Source organism: Rhyacophila brunnea, unplaced genomic scaffold (assembly GCF_057557595.1).
Source record: "Rhyacophila brunnea isolate RB1 unplaced genomic scaffold, BYU_Rbru_1.0 scaffold_13, whole genome shotgun sequence".
Classification (NCBI taxonomy): domain Eukaryota; kingdom Metazoa; phylum Arthropoda; class Insecta; order Trichoptera; family Rhyacophilidae; genus Rhyacophila; species Rhyacophila brunnea.
This window is the reverse complement of record NW_028232785.1, coordinates 12613508-12630649: the sequence shown is the minus strand read 5'-3', so window position 1 is coordinate 12630649 and position 17142 is coordinate 12613508. Positions and strand designations below refer to the sequence as shown.

At 34.6% G+C, this 17142-nt stretch overlaps 1 long non-coding RNA gene across 1 annotated transcript; it reads right to left on the bottom strand.

The window, feature by feature from the left end:
• Window positions 1–6467: 6467 nt before the first annotated feature.
• On the bottom strand, window positions 6468–16875 carry LOC147076521 (uncharacterized). Its single transcript, XR_015069525.1, has 3 exons — window positions 16767–16875; window positions 9150–9329; window positions 6468–6839 (listed from the first exon to the last, which is right to left on the bottom strand). It is a non-coding gene; the product is annotated as an uncharacterized LOC147076521 (long non-coding RNA).
• Between the last annotated feature and the right edge of the window lie 267 nt (window positions 16876–17142).

The window sequence follows — 17142 nt, the reverse complement described above, 5'->3', positions numbered from 1 at the left end:
TGTAAGAATTATAATACCTCAATATATAAGTACACATGATAAACTACCATCAATCGCTGCAGATAATGGTTGATAGCAGGATCGTGTATATAATAGATGCGCAGAAGTGTTTTCGAATTATGTATGTTCAATAAAAGAATGTTGAATTCTTAAATCTTGTGAATTATGCGTTGAATAAAAAAAACTGTTTATTAAATTATTATCAAGACGTGTAAGTACGTTATAGCAAGAATTTGGAGTGATCCTGACAACTTACTATTAGTTGTAATGGTAATTCAATACTTTGATTTAAAATACAAAAGCCGATTCCCAATAAGTAACGCAATTTAGAAAGCGCTTCAGAGAGTATTTATTATGAAAAATAACTTTGTCAGAATTGAACATAATTACATAACTTGAAAACACCTCACCACACCCCATGGCCCCCACAAGGGGGGAGGGCTGACAGGGCTCTAGCCTGGGGACCCGAGCTCAGTAGGGGCCCGGCAAAGCGAAACGACCAGATAAGTGAGATAAACACACATCACAAATAATTTACTTTAATAGTAAAAAAAATTTGCCTGCGGCGTTATTTCCCTATATAATATTTTTATTTCAAATTATATGGTTGTACGATATAATTTTGAATTGTGTATCAATACTCGACAACTCCACAATTCAAATGAATGTAATAAAATATACAAAAAAAATACTAAATATGGTACACTGTAGAGCGTCACACTGCCTTTATCCTTAGCGATAGGTAGGGGGGCCCCGCCAAAGATCCTAGCCTGGGAGCTCGCTTCAGGATGTGGGGGCCATGCCTCACCCACTAGAAAAAGTCGCATTTGAAAAAAAACGACGCCTGACGGGAATTGAACCCGTACATCCACTGGTTTTGTATTAATATGCTTTAACCAATTAAGCTACGGGCCTCTTATCTAATTACGCGCCGTATTTTTTCCTTTTTATACCTACTAGTAGGTACATACCTGAGATGTTTTCAAGTTATGTATGTTCAATATAACAAGGAATGTTACATTCTCAATAATTCTTGTGAATTATTCGTTGAATAAAAGAAATGGTTTATTAAAAATTTGTCAGAATTAGTGGTCAGGTACATGGGCGCATGCCGAGGGGTGCAGGTTAGAAGCCTGCTGGATGTCGTATTTTTTTCAATAAGATTATATTAATTTCTCGTGGTTATATATTTCACAGAAGTGTTTTAAAATTAATTATGTTTAATATATACAATATTATTATTATTATGCTTGTGGATAAATTAAATCAGTGGTTCCCAATCGTTGGGTTACCCATATGGAAGGATGACAGAGTTCAGGTGAGAATTGCAAAGTATTGGGTTTTTTAAATACAAATTAATAAAACAATATATTTTTTAAATCATTTATTTTATTTTTTTAAATAAAATCACAAAATATTTTTCAATCAATTTTGTAATGTAAGTAAATTAGTATTTTTAACGATATACCTTGTCTACTTTTTTGTGGATATACTTGTAGAGGAGGAGGATGAGTAGACTAGAGAATTTTGAGATATGACTGTATCGGCCAGTGGCTATTATGTATTGGTCTAGGCCAGGGGTCGGCAAACTCTTGGACCGAAGGAGCCAAATTGAGTGGTACAACGGAAAAAAAATCGAGAGCCATACGTATATTTTTGTAAATATGATTTATTTAAATGAATTAATTACATTTTGTAATTATAGTTTATTTATTAAGTGAAGAAGATTTCCCGAATAAAACTTACGTACCTAAATATATGTATTTAATTGTTAAACTTATAAATGAGTATAATTTTAACAGAATATGAATTACTTACAATTGTCACGCATTCCTTAAAACTAATGTGAACAATGACCTTCCTTGCATTTCTTTGGAGAGTTTCTGTTTTTTTGGTAATTTATGCAACTTGTAGTTTTTAATTTCAGGCGCGACTCCAAATTCTCATCGGTTGCTTGGCTTCTCTAAATGCTATTTATATTGTTCATGTTTGAAAACGATTGTTCACATACACATCATTTAGACTCAAATATGAGCTCGGAAAGCTATTCCATGTATTAAAAATCGTAGTATCTATTTTATGTAGATCTTTTAGAGTGCTCCACTTGTGTTGTGAAATTAAATTGCATTTTTCTCTCTCCAAATCCTCAATTTTACTGGCAAGACCTATAAATTTTGAACTCTATAACTCTTCGCTTGTGAAAGCCACCAATAAAATTTTATTTCAAAAGTGCTCGTGTCAATATCAAATGGAAAAAAAATTATATGTCGACTTTTGTAATGGGCGGATTTAAAAGAACAACAAACCTTTTTGCATCAACCATCACGGAGGGAAATTTAGGCTCACAATAATGTCATTATATTATAATTTAAGTGTACGAATCAATGCCAAAAATAACAATTGTGAATTTTGCAAAAGTTTTTGTAAAAATTGTGAATTGGGAATTTGGCAAAGAGCCGCACCCCAATACCCAAAGAGCCGCAGTTTGCTGACCCCTGGTCTAGGCATGGTTTAATTGAATTAAAAACTAACCAATTTTCAAACTGCAAATTGAATTCTTAGTTCATGAAAACAATTAAGAATGTCTGAAAAAGTGTAGTGTGCTATATTTATGTAGAATCTACACCGACTATCTCCACTCTTTACTACTGGGCTATCGGCGTATCATGAAAATAATATCCTGGGCAAATTATTGCATTACCAATAAAGAATTTTATTACAAGTCAATAATACAAGATAATTTCACCTTGAGCTATTATATCATAAATAAATGACTATAGTATTTAGATCAAAATTCATTGTAAAAATAAAATACAAAAAATGGGTAACATAAACCACCGAAATACAAGGGAAAAACAGAAGAAAATAGGTTAGTAAGAAAATTAAAAATAAATTCATAATTATTTACATATAATTTTAGTACGTGCTCGTAAGTATCAAATCGTACACGTTAAGGGCCCACATGCTCAGCGTAGGTCAAAATTGAGCTTTTATGGTATTTTCAGAGCATAACCCTGGACATTCCTTTAACGTTGTAGATAATCTATTTATATAATTTTATTTTGAAGCCTTATTATCCTTTATATTTATTTAAACATTTGATGACTGCATAAAGTATTTTTATTACATAAAATAGTATTCTTTTAAACCTCTCGCTAAATATTTCAGTACATCCATGTGCAGTGGTGTTAAGATTTTTTAGGTTTATTAATTTTTAAACGCTTTTACAAAACCATTAGTAAAATTAATGTTAACATTATAATATAGTGTCTATTATATAGTGTCATTATATATTATAATCTAATAAAATTGGAACGTTACCGTCTCCAATGCTCCGCGAACAAAGCGTAATTTTATTCCTAACTGCTTTCCGGTAAGACATCTTCCGGTGAACTGTGCTACGGTAAAATAATACGTACAATCAAACATGTAATAGCAAAGTTGTTGAATGCTGCTGCATTTTTGAGCTTTTTAAGCAGTTGTCGGGTTTACTAAACCATACTTACGATAATAATTACTACTTTCGTCACCCTGTCACGTCCCAATATTGGGGCATAGTACAAAAATAAGATCGTGCCATTTTCGTCAGCCCATCGCCAAATCTTGCATCTCCCGCCATGCGAGGCCTGCAGTGCGTAAAATGCTCTTGTAGCACCGCTGAAAGGTGAGGGAGGACCGGCCATAGTGACGGAACCTTTGAGGTTGTGCCACATGGGTGCGGAGTGTCGCAGTCTCTGGCTGCATCCGGAACACATGTACCAGCCACGTGAAGCGTCTCTTCGCGATACGGTGTCTAACATACACTAGTTTACAGTTGAGTAGCCTATAAAAATAACCCACCTTTTGCAGTTATGTTATTTTTGAGTTAAATATATCAAGTGATTCTAAAGGCATTAATCTATATAAAGAAACATAGTAGTAAAGTCACTCTAAATCATGTGAAAATCGTTGACAAAGTTAACTGTTGGTGTCATAACTCACATTTTACAATGATTAATGTGAGTTCTGTCACCAAGGTCTTTCTAACCAATCAAAGAGCTCTATTACTCATAGTGTGCTTTGTATCGGCACATTGCCCACTAAAGAAGGAAGCCGATACATTACACGACTGGTCCTACTTTCCCGTTGTCTATGGATGACCTGTCATTGCCTGTCATTGTCTATAGAGTGCTCATACTGACGCCTGTCGTGTTCACTCATCAGAGTATTCTTAGTTTCAGATTTCTTTCAGATTATTTTAACGTATCTTGGAGACCATGGAATTCATCTTATTTAGTGGTTATGTGTTATTAATAATTGGAAGTGACGATCAAAGTAGTTAAACTTCTTCTGTGTATAATAATATCATAATACACTAGGACGTTTGTCAATGTGACAGTCGATTCTAAACGACAATAACTAATAACTTATTATTATACTCTTCAGTCATGATAGAATACCAAACTCTGCTTGCAAGTACGTTATCAATAAATAGTATGGCAGTGGACCACTCGTTGCTTGTGCAAAAAGTTATGTTCAGGCTTTATTAATCTAAAGATGGCGGTGATCGCCAGCTTTAGGAGTATTCGGTGAGTTATTCTTAAGCAGATTTAGGAGTATTCCGCTTCAGTGAGTATTAAAAAAAGCCATTAGTTAAAATTGGTCGCAATTTAGTATGACTCCTTTAGCATAGTGGTATATGTGTGGGCGCGATGTCCTAGAGATGCAGGTTCGATTCCTGCGGAGTTTTTTACTTTTTTCAAAAAGATTTTTTCTACCTATTGGTTATATATTTTCTATTAGGTGTTTTCAAAATTATGTATGTTCATTGAAGTATGTTGTTTTTTTAATCTATTAATGATATACCTTTTACTCTGGAGACCCATTTACTCTGCTGTCTGTGCTGCTCTCTTTAACGTGGTAATTTACTTTTTAATTATATTATAGTCCATGGTCCATTCTCTGCTAAATACAGCCCTGATTTTAATCGTAGTATTGAACACAGAATCGTGAATCTTCAATGGCATCTCTATATTATTCTTCTTCTCTTCACCACTGAATTTGATGAGTTCGTCTACTCAACGGGTTTACCTTGTGGTAGAGGATGAATCCCCTTAGTCAGAACGAAATCACTTAGCAACGATGTTGTCGTTTGAAAGTATAAATATCACACCTAAACGAGTTGCCTACACTGCCAGAAGAATCTGACGCTACTCTACGTAATTTTCTTGAGCACGCTGTATTGCATTTTATTTGCAAGGAAACCTTGCGGATAAGACACATGGCGCTGCAATTTGCAGCAAATTGGCGTGAACTTTGGTCATTCTTACTTGATTCCATTTGGATACATTTGGAATCAAGTAAAATCTGGGTTGATGAACCGTAGTTTACATCGATTTGCAGCGCCGTGTGTCTTTACAGTTACACGCTTGATATTTTTGACGATTATAATACGTTGTTTGGGGTCTAGGACGATTTGGCGCCGGGACAACTAGACGCCACGCAATTCGAAATTAAATAGACGTTAAGTACTAATACCCAGGAAGAAAGGAAAAAGATGGAACTCACATGTATGTCGGTGGTTGAATCTTCTTCAGTATTATTTTGATTGGGAGATGTGTGTGGACATCAGGATAAATTATAACACAGCAACTTTCGATTTGACAGATTCTCCGCGGAGACGTTTAACTACATTAAATTATACAAGTTTGGAACACAAGGGCTCAGCATGAGTGAGATAAAGTAACGTTAAATTGACGAAGTTACACCATTCATGTCGATGGCTAGCGTGCATACGGTTTTCATCTGGATCACATTTCACTTTGCATTTTTTTACACATGAACGTGTTCACACAATGGAGAGGTCGGCGTCGGAGCACTTTATCGGGGACGCGATAATTATGGGAATTAATATAACCACATTATAGGTAAAGGGTATACTGATCACAATTTAGAGAACATATTATCCAGCTTATATCAACAACCACGCCGCTGCCCGCAGAAGCGGCGCGTTCGTTTTGGGGACGATTTCCCTACCTCCAATATATTTAGGGGTCGGTTGACAACTGGCTATCTTTTTCCAAAAAGCCTGTTGGTTGGTAATGAGACGTGGGACGACCGCCACGGCTGTGGGGTGAGGGGAAGTTATTCGGCTAACTAACGGGCCTTCTGTCCATCCGCCTTGCTCAAGGTCGGATGCAGGTATCTGCAAAGGGACTTCGCGTAAAAAAAATGCGTTCGCAACAACAATGCTTGAAGCGTTCCGTTTGTACTGCAGGGCTGTGCAACCTTTTAGTTGGGAGGCGTTTCGATATTAATGTTAAATTGTTGATCTAGAATTTGAAACTGTCGCGCCGGAGTCTTTTCTTTTTTTGTCTGGTGACAGTACTTATAGGAACTTTAATTTTTATTTTTAATATCATCATTTATATTTAAATTATTATATTAATAATATGATTTAATAGTTGGTGAGAATTTAAATACGCATGGGTAAATAAAGATTTAATCGTGCATATGTTTAAGTTCCAACGAAAAAAGAGTTTTTTATTTTATATAAAGCCTTAGGCATGGTTTTTCTCAATCCGCAATAAAAAAAACATTATATTAAGAGTAAAATGAATTAAAACTACTAAGTAGTAGATATAAACTGATTAAAATTCCTCGTCTAGGTTCTGTATACGTGTCTACGACAGTGCGGCGTCCAATTGTCCTGGCGTCCAGTTGTCCTATTCCCGTTGTTTGTGAGCGTTGGTCCTAATATTTTTTCCGTTGACGATCAGCGTCTTTTATCTGTCCCAAAGTATTTGCCTGCTCAGCATCATGCCCAACGTGTACTTGTTCATGTCTAGTTTTGCTTGTACCTAAAACATAAAAAAACACACATTAATTCAACCCAGTGGTATAACTGTCAAATCACAATAGTATGCACAGCATTGGGGAACAACCCACAAGTGGCCTTCAATCTCAGTCTGATATATATTTAATATTTTTATATTATTAAATTAAGCATAAAATAGTTACATATAAATTGTACGTATACCTCGAATGACCTAAAACGTCTACAAAAAGCAAAGATATGCTCAAGTAGGTTCAACCATCTGTTGAGCCCATCGAACCGTCCGACCTGGTCGCCACAAAAGCCAATTTTATTGCATTTAGAAAATTTGCGGCGTCATACTGCCAACGTGAAGATCTCTTCACTTAGAATATTCGGCAGTTTTGTATTAGCTTTAATTTATTACTTACTACAATTTTTAATATTGGCTGTACGTGCTCATCTCTCCCGTGGGCATGTCTCCCACAAGGAGGGAGCTGACAGGGCTCTAGCCTGGGGGCCCGGGCTCAGGAAGGGCCCGGCGTGGCAAGTCGACCAAATAAGTGAGATAAACACACATCACAAATTTGCTCTAATAGTAAAGAAGTAATGAGTATGGTGGAGAGGGTTCAGAAGAAATTCTTGAGACTCCTTTATTTGAGGTTGTACGGATACTATCCGTGGCTTTATCCAACTGACTTTCTCTTAGGCATGCTTACATACTGCAGTTTGCAATTTAGAAGAAATCTTTATTTAGCTACGTATTTTTTTCGACTTATACGAGGTATAAATGAGAACTCTGCCATTCTGGGCAGTGTTGACCTGTGTGTCTCTGATAACTATCTTATAAATAGAGAATATCAGTTGTTTATTCTCCCAAGGTGCAGAACCAACCTGCCACTGGTAATGCCAATTATTGGGAGGGCGATAACTATGTTCAACGAAATTGCTTCGGGTGTTGATATATTCCACCTACGTGAGGATGAGTATAGGTGGACGTTATTATATAAATTTTTAAAATAGGGTCTGCTTAACTCATCCGGTGTCCTTCCATGTACCTATCTAATTAATATTTTTGTATGTACATATTTTTACTGTTTAATAACATACTATCTATCTCTTTTTTATGTAATACTGTTTTATATTTCTTTGTTTCTAAATGTCATGTTGTGAACGTCTTAAACTTATAATTTGTGATGTCCACAATATGTTAAAAATAAATAAATTGAATTGAATTGAATTGAAATTGAATTGAATTATATTATTATTTAAAATTATGTGATCGAACAGTGCAATTTTTAATTGTGTATCGATACCCGACAACTCCATAATTCAATTTAGCCTGGGGCTCCGCTTCAGGATGTGGGGCCATGCCCGTGGTTACCTTACCTTAAAGTCATGTAAATTCAGTCAAAGCATATTTGAGTGCATGGTGACCTTAGTCTTAGGTAACTACTCCTTAGACGTTCCCAGTCATAAAAATAAAAATGATACTTCACACCAAACGTAGGATTCCATGATACGCCTGATTAAGACCGGGTGTGGTGCGGGACGGGTGTGGTTAGGTGGGGCCATTAACTTCAATGTAGGTATTCCTCGATTAAGACCGAGTGTGGTGCGGGGCGGTTGGTTTGGAGGGTCCATGTCTGTGTTGTAGGTACGTATTAAATTTTTCCGTATCACTGTTTACCGTTAGATGTTGAAATATAAAGTGATCAACATAATATAGCATTGGGATAAATAATTACAAGATAAAAATAACTTTTTAAATACCACGTTTTTAAATTTTCTGTTGAATCATATAAACTTGATAATTCTATGTATTAATAAATACTTTTTTTTGTACTTGATAGAAATACTGAATAAATATAAAATACTGAAATGTCATTTTGACATTTCATATTGATTTCCATAGTAACGCACGTATATATTAATAATTTAGTTGCTAGGACTCCCTTAGCAAACAATAATAGTGTTTTACTTTTTACGATTTTTTTCCGAAATAACTTTCCATAGAAAACAGAATTATCTGAAAATGAATTAAATTCTGCTTAAAGATAGCTAAAAGTATTAAAAGAATGCATTGTCATCGTGTTCTGATATATTCTAAAAGTTTCAAATGTCTAGAGATTTGAAATTAGTCGGGAAGTTAGTTAAAAATCTTGAATCGTCCAATACAAATCTTGGACAAACAACAAAAATAATTGTACTGGACAAACAAGAATACGAGCTAATAAAAACGTGATAAAAATGACGTATTGTTAGTAGAACACTGCATACAGTAATGTTCCAATTTTATTCGATTCAAGAAGTGTTTATATTAATTTTCTATTAATAGATGCATATTAGTACCTACCTACTTGCTACTTCTTCTTATTGTGCCATCCCCTAGCGGAGGTCGGCCACCATCAAGGCGATCTTATCTTTGTCGTCTGCTACCCGGAACAGTTCAGTGGAGCTGCACTCGTACCAATGACGGAGGTTTTAAGCCACGAAATGCGGCGCCGTCCTCTGCTACGCTTACCGTTGATCTTTCCTTGAATGACAAGTTAGGGAATGCTGTACTTTTGTCCTCTCATAATGTGGCCGAGGTACTGTAGTTTCCTGGTTTTGATACTACGCAGAACTTCTCGGTCCTTCCCCATTCGATTGAGTACTTCAACATTTGTCACCCTGTCAGTCCAAGGAATTTTGAGGATGCATCTATACAGCCACATCTCGAAAGCTTCAAGACTCCGTGACATCTCTTGGTTTAGCGTCCATACTTCCATACCATAGAAAAGAATTGAGAGAACATAACAACGTACCATACGCAGTCTCAGACCTAGATTAATGCGTCAATTACATTGAGCTACTTTACGAGCTGTTTGTTGGCGAATTTAATAGCGGGCGATTCAGATACTGCGATTGTGATGATGACACACAAAACTTTCCATTCGCTGAGAAACCACAAGCCAGCGACTATTTTGACAGAACGTAGTTCGTTTTTTTACCGGGAGGTTGCTACTGCGCTCTATTGCGCAGACGCAGTAGGCTCACACGCTGGCGTGTAGCGTGTATAGTTGACCGGATTTCAACTTTTCTACGTAGATTGTTTACAATCTGCTTGTTAGCTCGTTCAATGATGACACTGGGTGACTTTACAGGCAGGTTGTAAATTTGCCAACAAGCAGCTCGTAAAGTAGCTCAATGTAATTGACACATAAGGTCTCGTTGCTAAGGAGGCGTCTCATCCTGAGACTGGTCCTATTTTTTATGTATCTAAATATTTATAATGGGTCACACGTTCGATTGGTTCGCTGTTAATGACAAAACTAGTAGGTATAGCGACACCAGACACCAACACAAATTGTGTCATTAACTTGCTACTAAGTTTAATAAATTTCCTTATTTCTTAAATATAATATAAGTATTTTTTGTCAGTGTTACTAGATGCTATGATAAGGAAACGTAGCACTATCAGCGTAGCACGTAGCAACGTAGCACGTAGAAACGTAGCAGCGAGTAATAGATTTTATGGGCATATCACACGACATACGATAGGTAAATAGGGAGTCATCTATTAATGTCAAAACGAAAATAATTATTATGCAATAATAGTTATCGTAGCACAGTGGCGAAGAGTGGAGGTATGCTGTTAAGATCCGACATAAATAGTGCACACTATACTTTGTCAGTCTAATGTATTTGTTTTTAATAAAACAATTCTTTTATTGAACGAATAATTAACAAAATTTGAGAATGTAACATTCCATATATATTGAGCATACATAACTTGAAAACACCTCAGATATGTAACTAGAAAAAATCACATTTGAAAAAAAAAATAATTACAAAATAAAAAGAACTTTTTATAATATACCTACAACGTTTTTAAATTTTATGTTGAATTATTATGCTCAATATGCTGAAACTTGTACTTGATATGAAGTAAATAAAAAACAAACAAAGAAAAAAATATAGAATACTCTAATGTCATTTTGATTTCCATAGTAACGCACGTATATATTAATAATTTAGTTGCTAGGACCACCCCCTTAGTAACCAATAATAGTCTTTTACTTTTTACGAATTTTTCTGAAATAACTTTCCATCCAAAACAGAATTAACTGAAAATGAATTCAATTCTGCTTAAAGATGGCTAAAAGTATTAAAAGAAAGCATTGTCATCGTGTTCTGATATATTCTTAAAGTTTCAAATGTCTAGCTAGTTGGGAAGTTAGTTAAAAATGGATTGCAAGATTTGTACTGGACAAACAACCACCGGACAAACAAGAATACGAGCTAATAAAAACGTTGTGATAACGTAATTAACTAAGACTATAATGTTTAGACTGTAGAAAACCTAGTGTTTGTTAGTTTAAAAAAAAAACAATTAAACCTTGCCCAATCCCAGCCATAGTAGATAATCAAATAGAAGATCAACAAATATCTGTTTATCTACAAAATATCTAAAATTATGTATGGTTTGTTTAATGGAATAACGGAGAAATATGGAGGCCACGTAGCACGTAGCATGTAGCAGCGTAACATGTAGCAGCGTAGCACGTAGCAGCGAGCAACGTAGCACGGAGCAAGTATAACACGCGTTAGACAGGCAGGCAGTTAAGGAGTTATCTATTTGTGTCAACATGAAAATAATCACTATACGATAATAGTTATCGTCTTTTGAGAAAATTTTCTCTCAAAAGACTCAGAAGACCTCCAAAGCTGAATGCAGGAACTTGCTAAAGTAAGCAACAAAATAGGTTTGAAAATAACAAAGACGAAAGTCATGTTCAGCTGCTTTGCTGGCCAAAAATCTTCGTCAATGGCACTCAGCTTGAACAGGTGAAAAGCTACATCTATCTGGGACAACAAATATCTATAGATGGATGTATATTTGATGAAATTGTTCGCAGAGCAAAGCTAGGCTGGAGTGCTTTTGGCCGCCTGAATAATGTCTTCAAAAGTGATCTTCCACTGTGCCTAAAGCACAAAGTGTTCAACACGTGTGTGCTTCCCGTGATCACATATGCGTGTGAAACATGGACCCTAAGTAAAAGAGAGATCCAGAAACTTTGAGTAGCACAACGTGGTATGAAGAGGTACATGCTGGGCATAACGCGAAAAGACAAAAAGAGAAATGAGTGGATAAGGAAGCAGCCAAGGGTTTGCGATGTAATAGAGTTTATTAAAAACCTTAAATGTAGATGGGCTGGACACATAGCTCGAAGAAGAGACAATCGTTGGACAAATGTAGTCATCCAGTGGTATCCAAGAAGTACAAAACGTCCGAAAGGTATACCTAGAGGCCGCTGGATCGATGAAATGACAAAGTTCTGCTGAAGTACGTGGCAACGCAATACACAGGACCGAGAGAAGTGTAAGCAGCTTGAAGAAGCCTTCACCCAGCAGTGGATAGATTCAGGCTGATGATGATGATGATGATGATGAATAGTTATCGTAACCCGGTAACAAAGGGTGGAGGTAGGCTATAGAGATATGACATAAATAGTGCACACTAAGCTTTGCTAGTCACACATTATTATAAATTTTCATTGAAATAATATGTTAGAATACAATTTTTTTTTAAATTTAATTCAACCCTGTCTAAACCAAACCCACAGAACAGATCAATAAATAGAATTCAGATATGCTATACCCCAATACACTATATTTTGAAGCAGGGTTTTGAATGTGTGAGTGTCCTGCGAAAATGAAACACACATTATAGCCGTGCAATAGTTTGTGTTGCAACCTCCAAATACACCAATATTGAATAAGCGACAGTGCATAAATCGAGAGCAGTTATCAGAACGAAGGACAAACTTATAATGACGTATTCTTGACACGTGTTTAAGTTTATCCCATATTCTTCCACACTCAAAGATCGGTTGTCTGTTACTCCACACCCGTTAAGTATTTCAGTTCTCAATAATTCTCTGTTCCCTGATCAAACCATAACTAAGAAATTGCAGATTTTTTAAAATTCGATTAAGCCCTGCCGTAACGAAACGATAATAGATAAAATAATATTTTTAATCTAATATCTATTATGGTTTGCTTTAGGTAGAGTTTAATAGAATTTAAAAAAACATCTGCAATTTCTATTTTAGTAGGTACATTGAACTAATGAGTATGACTGACAAAAGTTTAGTGTGCACTATTTATTTCGTATTTCCACAGCCTACTTTTTTCGCTTCTGTACTAGCGACGTAATACAGTAACATAATTATAACACAATCCAAATTAGTCGACTAGAGTCATAACTCACATTTTGAAATTTTGTCATTTTTGAGTTGAATATAGTGAGAATAAAGTGATTTTAAAGGCATTAATCTATATAAATAAAAACATTTGGGAATCAAAAGTCATTTTAAACCGTGTGAAAATTGTTGACAAAGTTGACTGTTCGTCGCTATATGATTTGTTTCCCGAATAGACCAAATGTCAATTTTACAGGAGACGAAAAACAAATTTCACTGTCGTATATTTTAATATCAGTAGATGTATCAATCATTCTTTCTATACTGTATGATTGCAACATTATCTAAGAATAGATTCCAAGAATAATATACTGGTATAAATCATTAAATGCACAGAAAATGCGTTTTATTTACAAGTACTCACTGTGGATATTCGGGAAATTTTTAGCGATCTCTCAGAATAATGGATATTCGGGACAAAACATGGACGTTCGGGATTTAAGACCGTAGCGTATTGCTGCACGGCCCACAGATTACTGAGTGGTCAAAAAGTCGCGCCTCAAATGTTATATTTATTTACACGATAATTGTTAATAATTACCTCTACTATTTAAATACTTAATGATCGTAATTACCCAAGTTCGTATGTAATAATAACACGCGGCAATCGATTTTTTCGGTTTTTTTTCGGATTAAGTAATAAAATAGTTTTTAAGTAATTAACTATTTTTTTATTGAACGAATATTTCACAAGATTTAAGAATGTACCATTCTAATAATTGAACATACTTACATATTTTTTTTAAATCACTTCTGATAAAATATATTATAAGGTATCTACTACTTCAATTACTAACCCACGTCACGGTCATTTCTCCAATATTTTATGATGGTACTTACTCGTACTTGCCAACAATTTTATATTAATACTTTTTCCAAAAAAAAAAAAATCTATTTATATATATTTGTGTATTATTATATATATATATTTCTATAGTTGACAATTAAACTTATTACAAACCACCAAATAAATATTATATATTTACTATTGTAAGGAACAACAACACAAAATAATAGCATGTATAAATTAATTACCATTGGCTGCTAATATTAGGTAGGTACCAATATCCTAAGTATATAATATCCACCAAATAAATAGTTACTAACATACATATTAAATTAAAATATTAATTATCAGCGCATTCAAAAATAAATAATAGCATCGCCTTTATTTTCATAGAAATACCTAGATTAAAAGTAAAATAAAGACAAACAATGTTTGATTAATAATAATTTGAAATAATAATTATTTTTTACGTCATAGTAGTTGCCGGGTCATACTGTAGAATTCATATAACCGTTGGGATTTTGTGTCATTTATCAAAACAAAATGCAGTTATTTAGGTTAAAATACTCACTTCCACAACTCTATTGTAAGTTCAGGGCGAACTGGTGATGTATCAGCTATGAATGATCTCTTCAAATTTGATGAATTCACTATTAAAACAATAGTAACGTTAAAAACGATATCAATAAGACGAAATTTGAAAGAAGTCTCCAGACGGCGGAAAAATATGAAAGTGGGCGTGATTGTTTTAGAGCTAGACAGCGTGAATGTGGGAGCGAGATGCACGGCATGAGCGCGGTTTGATTGGCTAAAGTCATATTCGGGAAATAAACACTCAGCCAGAGATATATTTCGACCGAAATTAACTTGGATATTCAGGTACGAATAGTTGGACATTCGGGAGAACACCACGGAGTAATTGTAACTTAACATGGCGTATTCGGGTTTTTTAAAAAAATATCTCTGTTCCTAGATAAAAATATATTGTTTTTATAAATGATTTCGGAAGAGTTCGATAAAAGAAATTGAACTGCATTAAAATGTCGATTTCGACAAAAATGGATATTCGGGAAACAAATCCTATAGCGACGTGTTGGTGTCATAACTCACATGAACAATGTGAGTTCTGTCACCAAAGCAGGGCTCGAAATGGACCGGAGCGCCGTTCCTGTTCGTGAAATCGGTAAAATTATCGCTGTCTCGCGGAAAAAAATAATTTGATCATCTGAGATAATATATAGGTCATTTATAATAGAAAATCTAGCACACTTATTTTCATAAAATTCACATAAAATTTGATAACAAAGTAAATATCTTAAAAAAACTGTCGAGTGCTCCGGTTCGGAAAACCTTTCCATTTCGAGCGCTGAAGCTTTTCTAACAAACCAAGGAGCTCCATTTCTTATAGTGTACTAAGTGTCTGTACGCGAATATTTAAAAATGTAATGTAAATAAACTCACTCACTCATTAATATGCAAGAGAATTCAATAAATTTCTTTTAATTACAAAAAAACAGTGCTTTGGTGGTTTTTTGCGATTATCTCAAAACTTTTTGGAATATGTAAGTTATGATATGAAATACATTTATATGATATTTTTATTATGAACTAGCTGAAGTAGCCGGCTTCGCACAGGGTTGCTTCGTGGTTATATTTATCTTAGATATTTAAAAAATAATAAGAGGTAATTATTTTTTTAATATTAAAATATCTGTGTAATACAATATGGCAATATGAAAATAATTCTAATAGGAGTAAAGCTCAAACAAAAGAACACTAAATTAAAATCGAATCCAAAATATGCACACGTTATTATTGTTATTAATATGTAGTAAAAAAAATTAAAATTGGATGGAAAAAACAAACAACACACTTTGCATTTTATATGATACTAATTTAAAAACCTTCGCAGGTGTGCGCACAACAACTGACAAAAGTTGCATCGCAATCGGATGAATGGTATAGGAACGCATACGAATAGAAGAAGAAGAAGATTTTCTAATTCAGAAATCTTTGTGGGCATGCGCACGACAACTAACCAAAGTTTCATTGCAATCGGATGAATGGCATAAGAACGCATACGAATAGTAAAAGAAAATGATTTTCTAATTCAGAAATCTTTGTGGGCATGCGCACGACAACTCACCAAAGTTTCATTGCAATCGCATGAATGGTATAGGAACGCATACGAATAGAAGAAGTTGGTTGTACTAATTCAGAAACCTTCGCGGGTATTAGCACAATTACTGACGAAAGTTTCATCGCAATCGGATGAATGGTATAGGGACCATACGAATAAAATAAGATATAATGAAGAAGAAGAAGTGGTTGTACCAATTCAGAAACCTTTCCGGGTGTTACCACAACGACTGACGAAGGTTTCATCGCAATCGGATGAATGGTATAGGAACCATACGAATAAAAGAAGATATAATGAAGAAGAAGAAGAAGATGGTTTTTCTAATTTAGAAACCTTTGCGGGTGTGCGTACAATAACTGACGAAAGTTTCATCGCAATTAGATGAATGGTATAGAAACCATACGAATAAAAGAAAATATAATGAAGAAGAAGAAGAAGATGATGATTTTTCTAATTCAGAAACCTTTGCGGGTGTGCATACAACCATTTACCAAAAATTCATCGCAATCGGATGAATGGTTTAGGATCACACACGGGACAGACAGACAGACAGACATTCATTTTTATATATATAAGATACAGCCTATACTCTTCGCGCAAGTGCAAGCAATAAGTTGACAAAGTTTTATCGCAATCGGATGAACGGTATGGCAGCGCATAACATACGAACAAACAAACAAACAAATATTGATTTTTATATATTAGAAGATATACTAATACGTGTTGAAGATGGACCAAAACTATACACATTAAATTTATGATAACTGATGGAAAATAATAAAATGAATTGTCCCTTACAACAATATAGAAATGGGCTAATGATATTATGCTCCAGTTGGGCCGTGGATATATTCAAAGAAGAAGAACAATAATTGCAATGTCGTCGTGAGACATTTCTTTTTTGAATGACTTTAAATGGCAATGATGAAGAATTTGACGTGAATTTACAAAGCTGTTTTGAAATTTTCAATAAAATAAAATATAGGTATTTTTTTTTAATTATTACTTTATGACAGATGTCTATTATAATATAAGACAGTGGTGTAGCAAATAATATTAATAATGGGATTGTTTTAAAATATTATACAGTAACTTGTAGACACTTTAATAAAGTTCGACGCATGCGCAATACGAATTTTGTTAGTAGCTATGTTCACTGTAGTTTGATTGTTAC